The following is a 22,072-nucleotide window of genomic DNA, read 5'->3' as shown; positions in this document are numbered from 1 at the left end:
GCAATTTCTACAGAGAAATCCCAATGTTAAGTATTTTTAAATTCAACTTGATAATATAAGGTCAACTCTACAGCTATGCTTGAGAAACATAATGTATGAAAAAAAATTTTCTTGCAATATAGAACTCCACGCTTTTAACAAATTCTCCCATCTGGGCAACACATTTGATGATGCTTTACAATCAAAGAAATGGGAAAGTAAATAAAACCAATGTCTTTTAAGACACCAGCACACAGTTTTCAGTATCAGTGTGTTAATAAGTTCCAGACCATGTAAAAGTCAATGGGATAGTGATGGTTCCCATGTATATGCTTAGCTGAGTCATTAGTTGGTAAATTTCATAGCTTGTTTAGCATCATCTACAAATTATAAATAATATACATATATAAATATAAATAATAAAACATGATCTCAAATGTCATCTGCAAAAAAGGATAATGTTAACTGTAATTTAGTTCCATTTAAATGAGGCCTCAGAAGTAAATGACAACACTAAGATATTTACCTGGCTGCTAATTAAAGTGAAACAGTTATAAGCAGGATGGACAAAACTAAAAAACTAAAAGCACAAGTAAAACTAGACCACAACCTCAAAGGAAATGGTATTGCCATATGTCTACCAGAAACAGCAAACTGATTATGGAACACAGAAACACAGTTGCTATTTTAATTATTTGTTTGCCAAAAGGTTTCCAAATTTCAGCAAGTGAGATGAGTCAGATCTTCAGTCCAAAGCAAAGCTGTATTTAGTTTGAAGAGATTACTGAGCTCTCAACTTTGGCCTTTTCAGCTATACACAGAAAGTGTCACTCTTGAATATGCAAAATGATCAACATAAACTATACAAATACTTTTGTTATATTAACTAACATGAGTTGGGACTTGGAGCTCATTTGTAAATCCTTACAAATCTAATCCAATTTTTAAAAAAATCTTAACATGCCTGTTAAACAGAATCCTAACTATTAAAGATCTTTACCCCACAACATAAAAATATTCCTTAAACATGATCGGCTCTCTTGGACTTGGCTCATTTCCACTTAGAATTTGTTTTGTTCAGTATTACATACATTCAGCATAATACAGAACATAGTAAGATGTAGTCACAATTTACGATTTATTCACATACTATCATCTATTGGTACTTGCTACCTCAAAATGTCTGCCATGGAGAGACATACATAATGGATATTAGCTCAGGTTAGATTAGCAATGCTGAAGACATAAAAGATATATACTCCAATGTCAGATTAATGCTGAAAAACTATTATGGCTTAAATTTCCTGGAAACCTTCATGTTATCAGGATGGGATCACCATGTGAACTGGACTCATGTTCCTTATGGATAATGAAAGCCAGAAGGATCACCTCAACCTTTCATTGATGGACATGATGAATATCACTTACGGGGAAGCAAGCTATCTGCTCCCCATGTGGACCTACCTCTCTTTTCTGCCTTTAACAGGAGTCCTTAAAGTCACTTTGCAACCCTGATAATTCTGTTCCTGGTCTCAAATCTCTCTTTACTAGACAATTTTGATTTGTAGTAATTTAAATTCAAGTAAACTTCAACAGTTGCAGTGTCTTAGGGGCATTTTAATTTCACTTTAGCCAATGGATAAAACTGAACTAGACTATGATAATCTCCTAAAGGCATAAGCAAATTCCATGGATTCCCTAATTTATAATTCTAGATTTTTGTTTTGTTTTTCGATGTCTGAACATAAGAGTGTTTGTGAAGTAAAGGACCTGAGGGGAAACTGACTTTACCTTCTAAAATCATTCCTTCTCCAATGGCCACTTACTCTAAGCCTCATTTAATTATGGACTGAAATTTGGTTAGGTTTGTCTGGTTCATTCAGACATCTCTAAGAGAGATAATTTAATATCTAACAGCATGATATCAGGTGATTTAAGCTCCTCTTCTCCTACAGTTTCAAATAAAGAGAAGCAATGACCATTCTTACAGAAGATCTTCACAAGTCATCCACAGTCAGGGGACATTAAGAAGCAATTGCAAAGTGCGTTAAACTGTGGAGACAATATACAGTTTTTCTAAGCACAATATATAGTAGTCATTTGGCTAGTCTTGTCCATGTAAGAGTCTAATCTCTTCATTCGATGTGCTGAGTTAAACTGTAAAATCCTAAATAATTTGAACTCTATTTGGAAAAATGTTTTTTACCTATAAAGGATGGTGACATTTACCACAATGGCCATGCTGTGGACCCCCATAAAAGACATATTAAAGCATGATAAAGAACATTTTCTCCCAGAAAATATTTAGATATCTTCCCATTTGGAAGATATTTAATTCTAAAACCCCGTTCTCCATCTTGAACATCACCTTTGGTTTATTCTTCAGACTCACTGTAACCATGCTGTTTAAAACTGCAATCCACACCTGTACTACCAATCCCCCTTTTTAAATAGTATTTATAATTTTCTAACATAATAATCAAATATGTTTTTTGCTTATCATTCTTCAATACAACGTAAGCTCCAGAAGGAAGGGAGCTTTGTGTTTTTTGTTCATTGATATATCCCAAGTGCCAAAGACAGGAATTGATAAACAATAAATGTTTGTTGAATGAATGAATGAATGAATCTATGCTGAGTTCAGTACAAAATATCTCTGGAGCGAGTTAGAGTCGAATTTCATTTATACAGTTAACTAGTACCTTCAGAGCTCCAGTTATGGGGGAAATAGATTGTACCCATACAAATATATAATACCAGATAGTGATTAAGTGCTGCAAAGCCAAACGAGCAGGGTAAGACGTTGGAGAGCCACAGTAGTGGCTATTTCAGATGGGGGAGTCACCTCTCTGAAATTATGGCAAGTGTTTCAAGACGTCAATGAAGAAGTCCTGCGCCATGCAGATTTGGGTGGAGTGGGGATGTGAGCATTGAGCATGTGGTCCACTTGGTGAGCCCAGCAACAGCAATAAAGACTGCGTGGTGGGAGTAGGGTATGAAAGAATGAATCGGTCCTGTTGCCTTTACCTGCTACTTAACAACGCCTATGTACTACCTGGTACTGTAGGAAATAGATTACTATTCACCTAGAGTACTCCGATTCTCCGAGCCTAAGTAGCTCTTATATTGCAGCTCCCAAGCGTCTGTATCTGCACATCATATAAGATTACAAGGCACACAGTAAAGACATTGTTAGGTAACCTTCACAGCAGCCCCAGGAGTCACGAAACTGACTTAACTAAGAACCACTGTCTAGTAAAGTGTAAAGCCAAGCAGGAACTCAGCACTAGGACGGTGCAAAGCTTGGTAGCTCAATAAACATTAAATAGCGACTGTTACTTCCGAGTCTTGGGGGACGGGGGGAAGAGCAACGTTTCAAAGCAGTGTTTGTGACTCAATCGCTTTTATTCAGCTCTGACAAAGATTAAGTCGCCAAACGCGGTACAAGGCAGCTCTACGACATGCATTTTGTTACAGTCCTGGGCTCGAACTGTTGCAACCTTTTATGTCATTTTGCAAAGAACAAAAGCAAAAAGTTCATTCTGAACTCGCCTTCCAACTCAGCTCTTTCCCGGCCAGGGCGGCGCACTTGGAAAGTTTTCAGAGTCTGAAAACCTCTATTTCCGGGGCTGGGCGGAGCGGCGTCTTCCGGCGTAAGACGCGTGGCGACTTCTCCCCATGCCTGCACAGCGGCTCCAAATCAGCTTCGCCTGGCAAAGTCACACTTTCCGCGCCATCCCTCGACAGCAAGACCAAATGTCGAAAGCATATACTGTCACTGAGTCAGGGAGCCGGTTCGGGGACCGGGAGCGGGGGGGACTACATTTACGGGACGGGAGCCAAAGGGAGAGGCCACGGAAATGAAAACATCAGCTGCCTCTGACGATGAGCAGAGAGGAGGGAGCGTGGGAACTGGGGCGCCCACCCCCAGCACACTGGATGCGGAAGCCGGGAGGGCAGTAGCCTCCTCGCAGGACGCTGCCCTAGAGCAACGCCAAACGCGACAGCCACCCGCGGACTCGCGCATGCGCGGCGCAGCCTCAGCCAGCGGCCTGGGCCGGGAAGCAGCCCCAGAACCCAACGCCCGGCCCCCGCCCGCAGGCTTGCGCATGCGCGGCGACGCCTAGGCCGGTGGCTCGGGCGCAGCTCCCGGCCCCGGGGCCCCTCGGCGGTCACAGCAGTCAGGACTCAGGCAGCGGGGGCGGGGGCGGGGGCGGGGGCGGGGGGGGGAGGTGGCCCGCCGCCGGGGTACCTGAGAGCGGTCCGCTTCACTTCTGCGCCCCGCCTCGGCCTCCCACCCCACCCCTCCGCCCCTCTCACCTCGGCGCAGGCCCGAGCCGCGTCCGCTCCGCCTCCTGGGTAGCGGTTACTGCTCGGTCGGGGCCCGGCACCGCGACGACTTGGCGCCTCCCCCTGAAGCGGCCTCGGCGGGATGCGCTCCGGTGCCCGGCCGGGAGGGGAAGGACGGGGAGCGCGGACCAGGGGAGGGGACTGGCGACAGCGCCTCGCCCCTCCTCTCCTCCCTCGGCTGCCCACTGCCGCCCCCGCCCCTTTCTCGCAGGCGCCCCCTCCCCTCGGAGCGGACCCCTAGGACTGGCACCGCGGCTCCCTGCGGGGCCGCCTCCGCCTGGGAAGTCCCCTGGGGGACACCCTCGCGGTCTCCAGGCTTCTGGTCCCCCAAATGTTGGGAATTGTAGCCGCCTGACCTGCAGGGGTGAGGCGCAGATGCTGCGGTGGGCAACCTTTTCCACAGTCCCTCTTCCCCAGCGTGGCCCGGCTTTTCTTCCAGTGCTGCCCCCTCCATCTGGGAGCTCAGCTCGCTGCGCACGGTTTCCCCAGCTTCCACCCGATTGCTGTGGGGCTGAGGTTCTGTTCCCTCCTGTAGTACAAACCCCGAGATAACGAGTGTTGTGGGGTAGGGTAGGGGTGACCCGAGTTACCTTGGGGGCCAAGGTCTTCTAGAACAGCCGCACTCTCCCCTTATTAATTTGCAGTAAATTCCTATGTCACACTGCATTTCTGTTGGCCTTAGTAGATTTTAGTAAAATGCATCACAACTTTGCAACGTGCAATAATTTCTTCCACTATACTACACTTACATTGACCTGAATGGGTTTGGGTAAAATACTCAACAGTTAAATATTATTAGCTATTCCTATGAAGTAAGCTGGTTTGCTTTTATACCTGCTTTTAGATGAGGACACTGGTTCAACGTTTAAATGACTTGCCATAAGTAGTAGAGCCGGATAGAATAACTGAGATTCCAACCTAGAGTGACCATGTCAGTCTTGTTTTGTCTGGCTTTTGTCATTCCATCAGAAGACTGTGACTGCCTTTATTGCAGCTGCTACAGTCCGCAGACATTTATGTCTATTATCAGAGCATAGCCCACTGTGCCTCGGGAGGAGGCTTGCAAGATGGAATTACAGGTATTTCTCATAGAAGTCTAACTAGATGAACTTCTTCTGAACTTTTTACTTGGAAATAATTATAGATTCACAGGAAGCTACAAACATAGTAAAGAGAGGCCTCATGTGCCTGTCCCCTGTTCCTCTATTGGGAACATTACATTATAAGATGAAATTTATGAGTTAACATGTTTGCTCTCAAAAAAAACACAATTTAATAAAGATAGCTTGCATATTTTGAGCACCTATTGTTTGCCAGGAGCTTTAAATCTATTATCTTTTTTGAAGCTCACAACAATCCTGTAACACGGGAGTTATCCTTATTTTACAGATAAGGCAACTTGGGTTCCAGGAAATTAAGTCTTTTCCATCAGCAACCATGGCAAGAGCTGCCTGCCTTGTACACTTCGTCTTTTCCACATTATGGACAGGTGAAGTTCATGCATTCCTTGTGCTGTGCTTCAGCTGAAGCCTGACAATTATCTAACAATAAAAACGTTTTATGTATCATTGGTGTTTTGAAAAGTGTGATATTTTCTCAGAAGTTATAATTATTTCTTTATCTACATATAAAAGAATATGTTTCATTGAATATTTTAATTTTATTTGGTACCAACAATTTTTCCCAGGGAGGGCAAAATTAAAGTAGGAAGGAAAGATGTCTAGATCTTATATAAGCTCTCTTCAAAAGTTTTTGGAAAATTTAGTCTATTAACTTCACTTTGTTGCTGAATTCATTAGATGAAAAAGTTGGACTCTGGGAACGTATAGATTTGTATTTCAGGGGTTAAAGTCCCCATCACCACTTCTGCCAAGTTTGCCTACATCTGGACTTACGCACTGTATTCCCTCCTGTTACAGGGAGTGAACTGTCCATGCTCCTATCTAAGTTCAACTCTCCCACTTATGTGTTATTATAGATTCTGTCTTCCTTACAGTCTCAAGATTTTCACTCCAGCACTTGTCACCTCTCAACCCTACATTATTAATTCTTCTCTCTATGCTGGATAACATAGCATAAGCATATTAACATTGTGCAACATTTCTCTGTCTTTTAAAAGTTCCTTGACAACACGTCCCCCAGCAACTACCACCCTGTTTCTCTGATTTCTTCCAAAACTCCTGAAAAAAGTCATTTATACACATTATAGCCTCATCCCCTCCACATATTCATTCTTGAATTTAATTAGGTTTTTCCCCTACCCCTCCATTGAAATACTTCTTGCCAAAGTCATCGATGGCCTCCAAATTACTAAATCAGTGGTTACTTTTCAGTTATCTTACTCAGACTACCAGCAGCATTTGGAAAAATTGCTTCCTGCTGCCATCTTGAAATATTCACCTTCTTCACATGGCCTTCAGGTGGCTCCTCTCTCTTGGTTTGTCCACCTCACTGTCAGCTTCATTCGCTCATCCCAAAGTTCAGTCCTTAAACTTCTCCATCTCCTCATTCCCTTGACGATTTTGTTCCAAGAAATGGTTTCAGTGTCCAGCCTGGGGCCATTTCTCTCTGCACCTGCCACTTCTGAGGTTCTAACGGGTTCTTGACTCTATTCCAATGAAACTAGGAGCCCTTGTCCTTTTTTTAGCCTACAAAGGGGATCCAGCTATAATGGGACAGGCTTCACTTTTTAAACCCCCAAAACAAGTGAGAATTCATCTTGCTTTTTTCTTTTCAGGTAGCCAGGCACCAAGACCCTAATCATAAGAAAAAGGGGATGGGGGTGGGAATTGTCTTTTGACTTTTTCTTGAGAATTCAGAAAGTCTAGTTATCCTCCAGGGAAGAGGAAAATATTCTTTCTTTCCTCCTTGTTGAGTCTTCAGCTGCAAAAATAAGTACCAGTAAATTTCGACATCAGTGCCCTTGTTACAGATGGAAGGAATAAGTGAATGACTGCAGGAAGCCTGCACTTTGGTGCCCTATGTGCCATTGATTGAGTGAATGACCTTGGGAAGCACCTTAGTTTTCAAGAACTTAAATTCCTTGAGGCTTTATGAAATTGGTGATTTGTATTACATGTCTTAGTTTCCTCTCTTAGGTTTAAAATAATATGTTTTATATACTGCAATTGAACCAACTGACCATACGCTGGAAAAGCTAACTGGCCAGAAGCTGAAGGTTGAAAAGGACTGGTTTGAAGCAAGAAGTCTGACCGAGGGGAGAAGTTTCATGTGTGCTGGAAGCCCACTAACCACATTCCTTGGTCAGAAGAGAAGTGATAGCCTCTATACCAAATAGACATTTTCTTTTTTGCTTCTAATTTTTTTGTCTTTTATTTAATCATTTATAATTTCTTTTCCAATTTTATTTTAAATAATGTCATTGCTACTGTAACCTACATATTTATACAGGTCATAGCTGGAAATATAATTAAGCCACAGTAAAAGTAAGAGAACAGCTTTCTGACTGAGCATCTAAGGGCAACCTTGTGAGAATGTTAGCTCTCCTTATATCCCATGGGGGATGGGAGGATGGGGTGTTTCTAGTAATAGTCTTCAGATACCATGTAGCATCCTCCTCCTTTGCTACTCTTGCTGAGCATAGGTGACTCTCCTGGGGTCCCAACTATTATACTTCCAGGTGTGGGGGACAGTGTGGGTGCCAGGTTGCTGTGGATATGGAAGGCACCAAAGTAGGACTGTCCAGCTCTGTGTTCTACAGAGATGTCAGTCATACTGACTGCACCTTTACTGATACGTGCTGTATAGCATTGTGCATCCCAGCATAGTGTTAGAATACAAAGTGATAAAGATGATAACAGACACACATATATTTTACAGTGGCAATACTGAAAGGCATTTTATGAATGTCCACCATAGATGAGGGAGCTGTCACTGTGCTGTGGTAGCACATTGTCCAGTGGGAGGCACTGGGAGTGGCTTTGTGATTCCTTTCTATAAGGCTTAAGAAAAAAATATCAGGGCCCTTTCCTGGAAGGCAGATGACATTTTAACTTGCTTTGTGGCTTTTTCTTTCCTTGTGCCCAAAAGGCAAGACAAGCCCAGGGATGGTTCAGTTGCCCCAGGCATTGGAGCAACCACTCTTTTGCTCTTGCACATGCTATTCCTGGTCAGTAGTCCACATTGGATTGGACTTTCCCTCCACTGCAGGGGCAAGAGCCAGGACTGAGGATTGGATTCTAGGGTAGAAATTAGCAGGGTAGGTTTTATGACCCACTTTGGTTCTAAGTCACGTAGGCATACATAGTGCGACAGTGTAGCCTGATTTACTCGAGTTCAACATTAGAGCCCAGACCAAATCCTCAGCTAGTAATAATGATAATTGGCCTTGCTTTATTTTCTTGTGCATGTACTGCTCCTGGGGACCTCACAGAGCAGTAGGTCAAGAGCAGGATTTTTCCTGGTATCTTGGTCAAACACCACCTTAATTGCTCTCACTTTTGGTATGACCTAAATATACTTTAAAAACCCAAGAAAATAAACTGGAAAACTTTTAGAAATAATAATAGAATTTAGTGATGTGGCCAGTTGTATAAAATCAACGTACAAAAATCAATATGAAAAAACTATAGGCTGGGCGCGGTGGCTCACGCCTGTAATCCTAGCACTCTGGGAGGCCGAGGCGGGTGGATTGCTCGAGGTCAGGAGTTCGAGACCAGCCTGAGCAAGAATGAGACCCCCGTCTCTACTAAAAATAGAAAGAAATTATCTGGCCAACTAAAAATATATATAGAAAAAATAAGCCGGGCATGGTGGCGCATGCCTGTAGTCCCAGCGACTCGGGAGGCTGAGGCAGTAGGATCGCTTAAGCCCAGGAGTTTGAGGTTGCTGTGAGCTAGGCTGACGCCATGGCACTCACTCTAGCCTGGGCAACAAAGCGAGACTCTGTCTCAAAAAAAAAGGAAAAAACTATAAATCTACTGAGAGATGAAGGAAGACAAAATGAAGAGGCATATCCTGTTTTTAGATAGGAAGACTCAACAATGTAAGGATATCAATTTTCCTAAAATTAAGCTACAAATCTAATGCAATACTGATAAAAATCCCAATGATTTTATTTAAACAATTTTAAAATCCATTTGAAAGCATAGTTTGGTGGAGGCCTTCTGGAAGATGGTTTGACTTTACATATTAAATTTGCCCTTTGACTTCACATATTAAATTTGCCCTTTGACTTCACAATTTCACCTTTAGCAATTTATTAGTGTGAAAAGATGTGGAAGGATGCTCATCACATTATTGTTTGTAATTGGGAAACGTATCTTTGGGCTGCTATAACAAAATACCTTAGACTGGATAATTTATGAACAACAGAAATGTATTGCTCACAGTTCTGAAAGCTGGGAAGGGCAAGATCAAGGTGCCAGCAGATTTAGTGTCTGGTAAGGCTTGCTCTCTGCTTCATAGATGGCACCTTGCTGCCACATTGTCACTTGGCAGAAAGAGCAACCACTGTGTACTGACATGGGGGAAGGGTCCAGGGAGCTCCCTTGAGCCTCTTTTAAAAGGATGCTTATCTCTTTCTCACTTTCTAAAAGTGCCACCTCTTAATATTATTAGATTGGGTATTAGTTTCCAATATATGAATTCTGAGGGGGACACCAACGTTCCGAACATAGCACATGGAAAACAATCTACATACTCCATGGCAAACTAGTTGGATAAATTAAAGTATGGCAAATACTGTTGGTTACCTACCTAAAAACCACCTCTTCCTTTTTTTTTTTTTTTTACTTTTTATTAGGGAAAATTTCAAACATAAACAAAAATAGAATAATTAACAACCCCACATGTATCTGTCATTCAGCTTCAAGAATTAGCTGCTCATGGCCAACCTTATTTTATCAATACTTTCATTCTTCCCACCACTGTACTGTTTTGAAGCACCTTACTTCATCTGTACATATTTCAATGGATATCTCTAAAAGATAAGGACTCTTTTAAAAAAACATAATCAAAATGCTATTACCATACCTACAAAACCTAACACTAATTCCTTGATCATGAGACATTCTTTCAGAGTTTAAATTTACTATTATCTCGTAAGTGCCATAATTTTTTCCTAACAGATTCAAATGAAGTCTATACATGGAAATGTGTTGACATGTCTTCTTAGTCTCTTCTGATCCATAGATTCCCTCTCTAACCCCTTTTGTTCCCTTGCAATTTATTAATTGAAGATACCAGGTTATTTGTCCTCTAGATAGTCCAAAATCTGATTTTTCTGAATGTACCTTCTATATTTCCCATAAATTGATAATTGGATCTAGAATTTTGATTAGATTCAGGTTCTATTTTGTTTTGGCAAGATGACTTCTTAGATGATGTTGTGTCCTTGCATCAGGAGGCATATGATATTGGATTGTTTCTTTCTGTGATGTTAATAGCTGTTAATGCTCAATACCTAGATACATTAATCCAGGAGATGTTGGAAATGGCGATATCCTATCATTCCTTCTTCATTTGTTATCTGGCATACTTCTATAAAGGGAAACTTCCTTCTTTAATGATTCAATTTCCCAGTGATATAGAAAAGGCAGGACAAGCATTTGATTCTGTGTCTAAATTTGCCAGTTTTCAAAATATTGAGTTGGCTCACAAGTATTCTCCAGCAGTCACCAATTGAGTTTTATTGGTATCATTGTGAATTCATGGATTTAAACTTCCTTCATATATTTCATCCCCTTTTCCTTGCTCACAGAACCCTTATTTTTGTCTACCTAGTAATACAACCAACCACACAGAAGAAATCCTGGCTTGTCTGAGCCAGTCATGTCAATCATTCTCATTTGGCAGTGTCTGGGGTGGATGTGTGACTGGTCCTGGCCATAGATATGTCATACAAGGAAGTCCACTAGGAAGCTTCTGAAATGACACCCCCTTCCCCACCCACCCAGCTGCACTCTCCTTCTCTTCTTGCTTTTTTCATGTTGTCACATGAGGACTTGATGTTGGAGAATTGCTGCTGAAGCTTGGAACATCCCAAAGGATACATGCGATACATATGCTCAATTATGAACAGCAGATTCAGACAGAGAAAATTATCCGTGGTATGTTGCTGATACGATACAAATCAGTAAAACCATATATGTAAAATTGAACAGAGTTGCATATATTTACACTGAACACCTGCTTGGAAATATATTTATTTAACTATTAAGAGTGGTCTTTTCTGAATGGCGAAATACTGACTAATTTCTACATTCTCCCCTGTATTTTTCTATAAGGTTTAAGGTTGAAGTTTTTATGTGAATAATAAACTTTTTTCAAAAAGTATGATCCTGGATGATTCCTGTTTATCTCATGTTACTTATAATGGATGTTTCCCCAAATATATAATCCCATGGTAAAAAAAAAAGAATTTATAAGATCCCATAACTGGCATCACATGATTTTCTCCATGGCATGATCATCAGGCAGGAAATGTTTTGATTCTAGAATAACATTTCCTGATAAACATTTTTTTGGAAACATTTAAGCATTTCCTGATCTGAACATTTTTTTTTATTTTCTTTTTTTGTGTAGCTAGCTTATTGTTATAATCAACAATACTCTTTAGCCCAGAGGTACATAATCATCCTGTTGGAGAAAACACTTTCAGAAAAACATGAGATTTATTAGAAAGATATTTTCCATGTACCAAGAAAATAAGATGGGTACATTTTTCATTTAGTACTAAAAATGTTCAGTAAGTCTCCCTTTAGCCTACATTTAAGAAATTTCAATTTTTTTTTTTTTGGTCAATTTAATTCTCCCAAGAAAATGCATACTCTTAAGACCAAAAAGATATTTTAAAAAAATTCTAGGCCTCCAGAGTAAAATTGAAAAGGGGACTTTCTTCTTTTGTGAATGGCCCTTTACAAGGCTGGTCCTGCTGGACCAACACCCCAAGGGGTCAGGGCCCAGCTGACCATCCCAGTGGACAAAGGAAATATTAATAGAATCAACGCCGTGAGCCTACGTTGATAGTCGCTGTGGCAAATTCAGTGTGGGAGGCAACCTTGCACTCCTGGACCTCATGATATAAAGTGGGAAATGCCAGGAAGACACACGGGAAGCTGGAGCTGGAGATGAGTCTACAAAGACAGTTTCTAAGCAGCCTTGATACATTTAAACAGAGAGCAGATGTGGTCTGCAGGGTGGCATGAAGGGGACAGATTGGATGTAGATAAACAGAAAGACGTGGCTGCAGGAGTCCAGAGGAATTTGAGCAATGGTTTTGAGATGGAGAGGAGAGGAGAACACAGGGGTTAAGCAAATACTTCCATTGGTCTCTGTGGTCATTTCGCTCTTGTTCTCTCCTAGAGTCAATGGAGTCTTCAGAAGGATTAAACTGAGAACAAAGCTTTTTCTGTCCGCCCTTGGGTCAGAGCTCTAAAGGAGGAATAGCTTGCTCCTGGCAGCCAGCATGGAAGTGGCAAAACTCTGAGCCAAGTCACCTGCAGGTTTGTATTTCAGTCAAATAGATCTACCCCTTTGCTTGGTGATTAACAGTAGGAACACCTTCCCATATAGATAGAGATGCGATCCTGATCCCAGTATGGAAATGTAGGTATCGATCTGAGCGCCATAGTACAGCCTTAATATCTCCTCCCCATTCTACCCTCAAGGTCTTCAGGGAGGTGTTTTTCCTCACACCCTCACCATGGAACCTTCTTAGAACTTCTGGAATAGGCCCGGTCATTTGCTGCCTTCCTACAAAACTGGCTCTTCACCCAAATTGCCTTTCAGGAGACAGACTGTCCTGAAATCTAGTCAGAAGTCAGAAGAGGCCTCCCTAAGGCTTTTCTGGAAGGACAGGAGCTCAAAGGTTACCTTGCCACTCCAGCCTGAGCCCCGTGGGTCTGGAGAAGATACTGTAGCAAATCTGCAACCTGAAGGAAAGACAGAGACTATCTCCCCACCAAGCCACACAAGATTCAGAGGCTCAGGTCTGCTTTGGGTCAAGAATGCCATCCCAGATGGTTAAAATCACAAGGCATGGGTCAGTGAGAAAGTTCAAGAGCCCCACCTAGAAGAAACTTTATCAAGGCTCTATTATTTAGTACTGATGTCTATTTAATCCTCTTTTCTTCTGAGATTTTTATCTCTTGTGCTAGTTCCTAGCTAGGGTTTGGTGCCTCAGACTCGAGTCACTAGAGAAACCTTGGAAACCAATGCATAGTCTCATTTTGCAAGGCCTGGTATAATGTTCCAAAGCTCAACAGTATAGTCTGAACCAATGGTCTCATATGTATCTTAGTGGAATGAGGAACAAAATGGAAATTTTAACTCTTTCATGCATTGACATAATTACCTCTGGGCTTGTCTTTGATCAATAGGATGTGGCAGAAGCGACATCAGATCTCAATGTAAGATTTTAAGAGGCCTGATGGCTTCTGCCTTTGCACTCCTGGGAGCCCTAAGCTTTCATGGAAGAAGCCTGGCTGTCCTGCTGGAGAGCCCACGGAAAGACTGAATGGAAAGGCCACGTGGAGAGGGAGAAGCCTTGTGACTACATACAAGAAAACTGAGAAACTGAGCTGGCAATGAGAATGGAGCATATGGCCCCAGTTGCGTGCTCCAGCCAGCACCCAGTTGTTTGAACCCTCCTAGTACAGGTATTAAACAAGTGAGTGAAAAAGCCATGTACCCACAAAACTGTGAGTGAATAAAAGGACCATTATTTTAAGCTGCTTTTACTTGGGATATATTGCTACATGATGATAGATAACTGAAATGTTAATGAAATTGGAATCCTTATACTGCATTACATACTGTTCTTATGCTTTAATTCCAACTTCCTCCCTGCTTGCCAATGTTTCATGTTGTAATCATTTTTTAGTTCTATATTTTCTTTTGAATACCCCAAAATTAATCATTTAAATCATTTTTATAGTTAACAATTCATTGGTTATACCAGCAGCATGCCATGCAGTTTCTTTACTTAATATTTTCTTGCATCCCCATATGCATTTTGTGTCCAATTTTCTTTTTACTTAATGATATTCCTTAGTTGGTTACTCAATAATAACTGGGTGTTAACAAGTAACAGTAAAGCTCAGTTTTCATTAGTTGAAAAGATCTTCATTTTGTTCTTACATTTAAATCATAATTTAGCTTGAAATAAAATTTTAGATTAGCATTTATTTTCTTATTAATTTGAACATATTACCACCTGGTTTCTTTTGTTGCTACTGAATCATGTGATGTTTGAAACTAAATTTCATTTCTTCTTAATAATATGTGTTTTCTTTCAGGTTGCTTTCATATTTTTTCTCATTACTCTTCTTATTATGCAGATTCAGTATGATATGTCTCAAAAAAATTCACTTTCCTTTTGCTCAGAGCTCATACTTTCACAATCTGAGGATTCTTTCACTAACTCAGTCCCTTCCAGTCCTTTATAGGAGACATGCAGATGTAGAGATTTTGCATTATTCAACATTCACGTACATCAAGACTCGTCTTTGCCACAACACGGAGAGATCTTAGAAACAGTAGAAACAACAGCATGGGTTATTTCAAAGAGTGAATTCACGTATGGTGTTTTTTCATCTGAGGCAGTCATATCAAGAGTCATCTTCCTTAATTAAAGAAATAGAGTTATAAAGAAGACACTTGCCTTGGATGTGGTCAGGCAGCACTTTCTTGGTAATGAAGTGGTTAAGATCTTTTATTCTTAGAATTCATATTGTATGTGGCATCACAGAATGGAAGGGACATTTCTTTTCAAATCTATCTGTTCTATCTTTCTACCACTGCCAAATTGTTCTCTATGCTGCTCTCGTAATAAATGATGATTACTATTATTAGTACTAATAGCCCCAACATTATACACTATAATGACTCCAGTGATTATCATGAGAAGTTTGATAGGAATTATTTTCCTGAGCTCATCCTGAAATTTCTTCTTGCCCAATCTTATCTTGTTATTTCTACTTATTTGTCCCTTAAAATACCCTACCTACTACTTCCCTGTAATTATAAGCTCACTGGGGTGAGGCTCTTTGATTTTGGTTTCCTCTTCACTGCTTGGAGCATTTGCAGACACTCACCAAATGCTGTTTCACTTTTGATGTTGACATCTTCAAATGGAGAAAGGTGACTTCACAAGTTAGGACAGTCACTGCATCAACCAGAATTAATCTGATAATATGCTTCAAGTAATTATAATATTGGCTTTTCCCTAAGCACCTTAATTGTGGAAAGATTAGTGCTGATAACCCAGACTTCCTTTAAGACTTTGAAAATCCAACCCAAAATGCTCAGTCATTTTTTGTGACTCCATTGTTTGCAGGAATATTTAGTTTTAAAAATACATGAGGTCATGCCAATTAAACATTGATAAATACGGATATTACTATTTTCAGATTTATTGTTCTTATATAACGTAGATCCATACCAAATTAGCACCTGACTAGGTGAATTTACACTCTTAACCAGGGGAATAAACTGCACAAAAAATTAACTAAGCAGCAATTGCACCATCTACTGCTCTGATGTTTTCAGAAAAGGAAGTAAGTGACTGAGAGACACAAAATAACCTAAACAACTTGCAGGAAATGTATCTAAATTACAATAACATGACAAGATAAATAAACTAGATGTTGTTGCTCGAAAGGACCATATTTTTTACAGGAACTGTCAGAACAGTGAGGTCAATGAAGGTGATCAGCAAGTATTCATCGAAGTGGAGTCACAGACCAAAAGTACACACAGATCTGCTGTGGCAAGCAAATCTATGAGGATGATGATAAATCAGAAAAATCTACTGTAAACAAAATTTACATGGACTAGTGTCGTCTTTGCTGAATGTCACCTCTGTAAAAAAAGTGACAGACTCTGACTTGAGATGTTTAGTCTTATAGCTTATCTGCAGGAAGCACCACCCACCTCAGAGGGAGAAATCTCAGAACCCTTGCATGACAGAGAGCTCCCATAAGAGGCAGTGAGAATCACACCTAAGCCACAGAAGTACTTTTTTTTCCTTTTTTTTTAAGAGACAGGGTCTCATTCTGTCACCCAGGCTGGAGTGCAGTGGTGAGATCATACCTCACTACAGCCTCCAACTCCGGGGCTCAAGTGATCCTTCTGCTTCACTTTCCTGAATAGCTGGGACTATAGGTGCCTGCCACCAAGCCTGGCTATTTTTGTTTATAAATTTTTTTGTAGAGATGGGATCTGGCTATGTTGCCCAGGCTGGTCACAAACTCCTAGCCTCAACTGATCCTCCTGCCTCGGCCTCCCAAAGTGCTGGGATTAAAGGTGTGAGCTACCTTGCCCAGCCAGAAGTACTTATTAGTGCAAAGTGTGGCTTTGCATTTGAACAACCAAGGAGATTCCAGGTGTGGGTTTCTGTTCTGCTATGTAATCAAACTTTTGGCCCCAAATTGCAGACCCAAAACTGGAACAATTATTTTGGACCAACTAAATAATATGCCCAAGTTTGGACAAAGTATGGGGGACATCAAATTTTTAAAAAAATGGGTCCTTACCTGAAGGGAGAAGGGACCTAATGACAGTGATGTAACATGGGGTAGAGGTGGGCAAACTTAACATGACACAGTGAGTGTGTCTTGCAACTGGGAAACGGAGAATGCAGAACGATGCTCCTGAACACTATTCCTGCTCTCTGAAGTCACTTAGATATTAGGCAATGCCATTTTCCATCTCCAGAATGATAGACCTCTTCAACCACAGTGGCCTCTTTGCCTTGAATTCTGCCTATTAGATTTATTTTTCAGTGATAGCTCTACTCAAGATTGCTGAAACCAAGAGCAAGTGGCAGCAAACGTTTTATTCCCAGCAATACTTGACTATCTCCTCTGCTGGCCAAAATGGTTTCAAATGCAGTCCATTCACTGAAATCACAAATTGTTGAACTTGATTTTCTTATTCTGAGTGCCTTACTGAACTTAAATGCACCCAATTAACTACATGTTCCCAGAAAGCTTTATTTACAGCCTAGAACCATATATACTCTTTGACCAGATCTCTGTACTGCAAACCTTCTAAGAGATACATATAATATCTAGCACTACAACTATAATAAGGATGCAATTTAGTTAACAAATACATTTCTTTATTGTCCAAATATCCAAAACTAATGTAAATCAATGGTCTAATGGAAAAACACCAGGACAATTTTTTTTTCCCTCCGGCTATCTGCTAACCTTGGATGAGTTACCAGACCACCCTGGTTCCCAGCTTTCTCATTGGTAATATAAAGGAATTGGTCTAGGTAACTCCCAAAGTCCCTCAATTCTACAGAGGACCAAGAGAAAGTAATCTTTTCCCTAATTATTCTATAAAGTTTTCAGTGATCAATCCCATTCTTCTGATTGCTTTGCATCCAAACCTGAATTACTTTAATTGTTTAAGGGTAATTATAACATTAAAACACATGTGTTTGAACTATAAGGAACCATGGCCAAAGGAACCCTAACATTAGACCATGTGAGCCTTCACTGAATTAAAAAAAACTTATTTTCTTTGTTTCATCAACTATCCAGTCATCTAAGCTTGCACTGGCCTTAATATGCTTTTAATAAGCTGTGTGACTCACCAGGACGACAGAGCAATACATTCTGCTAGTGTTTCAGACTGTTTGCTGATAAAAGTGCCCAAGGGAAGATATGATATACAGTTGCCAAGCAGCATCTTGGAAAGAGATAGAAAATGAAGTTGTGACTACAAAGGCAGAGAGGCACTTAATGTCCTCAAATTTTTTTTTATGTAGAAATAATGACAAATAAATGCTATCCCTCCTCTGGGGTAATTGGCAATAACAACTCATGAAAAAAATATTTATGCTATCACAGCAAAGAAAAAGTGATAATGATAAGAGGCCATGGCAAATAAAGAAGGATGTTTACACCAGTTTTTAAAAGATCATCTTTCCTTGTCTTTGTTTTCCTTCCTCTTTGGTCTACTGACCTGCTCTATTATGACTGTGATAAGAGGCACTTTGGGAGGTTTTATAAATACTGACTCTGCAACTTGCAGTTATCAGTGACTTTGCCCCATGTCCTTTATTTAGGCAAAAGAAAATGAAAACAAATTGTGCACTGCAGCTTATCTTAGAATTGGGTACTGTGAGAGAAAAAGGGGACATAAGAAAAGTCGCAGATATACTTGACTAGAGGAAGGAGGAATACAGTTTAAAGAGCCAAGACTATAATAGCTCCGATTGTTATGATCTATCAATATTTTCTGCTTTTTTATGTAGTTGATACTTGCACTATGGTAATGTAGGTAATTGCTAAGTATGAAATGGTAAGATGATTGTAACAATTTCAAGCTATTGTAACCCAAGATCATTAGCCAATGTGTACAATATTATTTCTGTATATCAGTGTGTCTCAACCAGGGATGAATTTGTTCCCTAGGAGACCTTTGGCAATGTCTGGAGACATGTTTGGTTGTCATAACTTTGGGAGGGTCTATGGCATCCAGTGGGTAGAGGTTGGGGGTGCTGCTAAACATTTTATAATGCACCAGACAGCCACCCACAACAGAATAGTGTCAATAGTGCCAAGGTTGGAAACCCTGACCTGCGTTATAAGGATAAAATGAAAAACATTTGGTGCGGGCTGATAACTTCTGTGGTGTACCTCTTTTTTTTTTCTTTTTGAGACAGGGTCTCGCTCTGTCACCCATGCTAGATGTGCAGTGGTGTGATCACAGCTCACTACAACCTCAAACTCCTGGGCTCAAGTGATTCTCCCGCCTCAGCCTCCCAAGTAGCTGGGGCTACAGGCACAAGACAACACACCTAGTTTACCTAAATGCATTTATAAACTCCTGATTACCATTTGCAGTTTTCAGTTCTTCTATAATACGTACATCCATATATAAGTGTACTGTGTTTTCTTTGCTATTCGGAAATCTAATATAGTAAACTCTAAAGTTGGAAAACAGATAACCCTCAAGATGATTATTCATATTATCAAAGAATATTTTCCAAAAAGTTCTTTCCAATGAAAAAAAAACCCAAAAAGTTAAATAAATCCATAAATATAAATTAAGCACCCAATCTTATAAACAACAAAGAAGAGAATGAGTATACAAAGAGTACTAAGATTTATTTTTGGTCTTTAAGACTTTATAGTTCCAATGGCTTCAAAAGCATCATTTACATATCCTTAACCATATGATGGGTGTGGTAGGCTTGTTTTTGTTGATCATCTTCCTTCCTGGGGGAGTCACATGTCATATGTCCCCACCCCATGAGGGCTGCTGAGCCAGTCCATCTGGAGCCTTGCCCATCTACCTCCCACCAGATGTGCATTTGACCTAGGCTGGGCCATTCACTCTCTTCCACCTGTACGCAGTGATGAGTTCTGGGCAATCAGAGTTACCCCTGAGTTTTGGTAAATGAATCCTGGTGAAGAGCAGACCTCATTCCTCTCTCTAGAAAGTGGGCTGTAAAAATTTATGCTTGGGCTGTGAGTGGCCACAGGTGGGAGACAGCCTGCCTTAGAGTGGAGCCAGCACAAGGAGGGAAGTAGATGCACAGGAAGTCAGGAGAATCCTTGTAACATCATTTGGCCTCCTACACCTAGGACCTAGGATTGTCTAGTCCCACAAGCCAGTCAGTTCTCTGTTTTGCTTAAGCATCTTGGAGTTGAGTTTTTGGCACACAGAACCAAAAAAGTCCTGATTAAAAACAGGCATCTGGGTAAGAAGAAGCACTGAGAAATAAAGGCTTGTTCGCTTCAGCTGGTAGAAATAAATCTGAATTCTGAGAAAATACCATGCAATTTATAAACACCAGAGAGGACTGCACAGGCGGCTCTATTCATCAGGTGCCTCAATGGTTGGGGTGATGATTTTAACTCTTTCTTACCTAAGATCAGGTATTTTCTAGAATGCCCCTCAATTGGGATTTTTCTGTCATTTTTACTGAGATTATGTACTTTTGGGAGAAAGACCACAAAGATAAAACGCCGTTTTCATAACATCATTACTAAGAGTACACACTGTCAAGACTATTTGGCCAGACGCAATGGCTCATGCTTGTAATCCTAGCACTTTGGGAGGCCGCAGTGGGAGGATGGCTTGAGGCCAGGATTTCAAGACGGCCTGGGAAATAGCAAGATCTCATCTCTAAGAATATTTTTTTAAAAAATTAGTGGGTGTGGTGGCATACACTTGAAGTCCCAGCTACTTGGGAGGCTAAGCCAGGAGGATCACTTGAGCACAGGAGTTTGAGGTTGCTGTGAGCTATGATTGTGCCACCGCACTCTAGCTTGGGTGACAGACCTAGACCCTATCTCAAAAAAAAAAAAAAAACTTGTTGATGTTAACCTTGGCTCAGGTAGTGTTGTATCAGGTTTTTCCATTGTAAAGTTATTCTTCTTCCCCCTCACTATGCATACCCACACTTAAGAAATAGAGAGTTGTGCTCCACCTCCTTGATCGTGGATTATCTACATGAATTATTTGGAATTCTTCTGCACAGGAGATTTGTCTATCCCACCACCACCATCACATTTATTTATTTATATCAGTATGGACTGATAGATTTTTTTTTATCCTTTGAGTTATATTCTGATACTAAGATATTCATTTTTCGCTCAAATTGTTCTACCCATAGCCACTGGGAGCTCTTTCAGTTGGCTTCTGTGACCTTTTGGCAAACTTCCATCATTGTGGGGCTTTTTTGTTGTTGTGTGTGAGCACTTCTCTATATTCTTACATTTTGGATATTTCCTACCCCCATCCTACAATTAGTCATTTCTTTCAAGAAGCCTGGTTCCTTTTATTGGAGAATGGTATTAGAAACCAAAATCCGGCACTAGGTGTGCTTGCTCCTTGTGATGTCATTGCTTCTAAGCCCTCTTAGCTGACAGAGCAAGAGAATACATGTGTGTATACCAATCCATGTATTACACAATCTAAAAATATTTCTATATGTAATTATCTGTGCCTATATTAAGCTAAACATGAGTGTATACTGTTGTGTCCAGTTCTAATCCATTACCCTATGGATCGGATCGTTCAAGTCTTCTCACCTTGCTTTTCTGTAACCTCCCTGTCCACTAGTGAGAAACCTGGCTCCCTCTGCTATCTATTCACTTAATTAATTCCAGTATACATGTACAGTGGTTTCAGAATTGCTAATCTGTATGCCTGTGGGAAATAACTTTAGCAACTAGAGTACAGTGCTTATGTACAGTTCCTTTTGTCTTTAGTCTTACATACCCCACTAATTTCCAAAGTTACTTAGGTCAGTGCCTTTTTTTCTCTACCCTCTTCAAAGAGGTTGTTTCATACATGTTTGGTATGGCTAGACTCTTTTGTCATATTCTACATTTTATACTGGGATTTCCTGAATTATTTTTAAAATTGCATAATTAAACTCTCTGTTCTGAAAAGTTCCATGGGTTTTGACAAACATAGTGTCATAAATCCACCATTATAGTGGTGGATTTATCATACAGAACAGTGTCCGCACCCTAAAAAGCTCCCTGTACTTTACCTATTTAATCCTCTCCCCCACCCCAATTGCCTAGCCACCGCTGTTCTGTTCACCATCTCTATAGCTTTGCCTTTCCCGAATGTCCACATAAATGGAATCATACAGCACGTAGCCTTTCAGACTGGCTTCTTGCACTTAGCAATGTGCGTTTAAAGTTCCTCCATGTCTTTGCATGATCTTACGTCTTTTCTACATAAGCCTAGAAGTCTTTGAGTGTTTCCCTACTTTCTCGTACAGAACAGGCTTGCCTTGCACTTT

The 22,072-nt window shown here is 40.6% G+C and overlaps 1 protein-coding gene across 5 annotated transcripts in view; it reads right to left on the bottom strand.

Annotated features, from left to right (window-relative positions):
• RCBTB2 (RCC1 and BTB domain containing protein 2) overlaps nucleotides 1-4,523 on the bottom strand; it is a 40,324-nt gene extending 35,801 nt beyond the window's left edge. For 3 of the 5 annotated variants that reach the window (XM_045566644.1, XM_045566646.1, XM_045566648.1), the window contains exon 1: nucleotides 4,300-4,472. The gene's annotated coding sequence lies outside the window, so the exon portion shown is untranslated. Of the gene's footprint in view, nucleotides 1-4,299 lie in introns of all 5 variants that reach the window. The other 2 variants (XM_045566643.1, XM_045566645.1) reach the window with 2 other exon arrangements.
• Between the last annotated feature and the right edge of the window lie 17,549 nt (nucleotides 4,524-22,072).

Source organism: Lemur catta, chromosome 13, assembly GCF_020740605.2.
Source record: "Lemur catta isolate mLemCat1 chromosome 13, mLemCat1.pri, whole genome shotgun sequence".
Classification (NCBI taxonomy): domain Eukaryota; kingdom Metazoa; phylum Chordata; class Mammalia; order Primates; family Lemuridae; genus Lemur; species Lemur catta.
The sequence above is the reverse complement of the archived record's forward strand: the minus strand, read 5'-3'. Positions and strand labels throughout refer to the sequence as shown.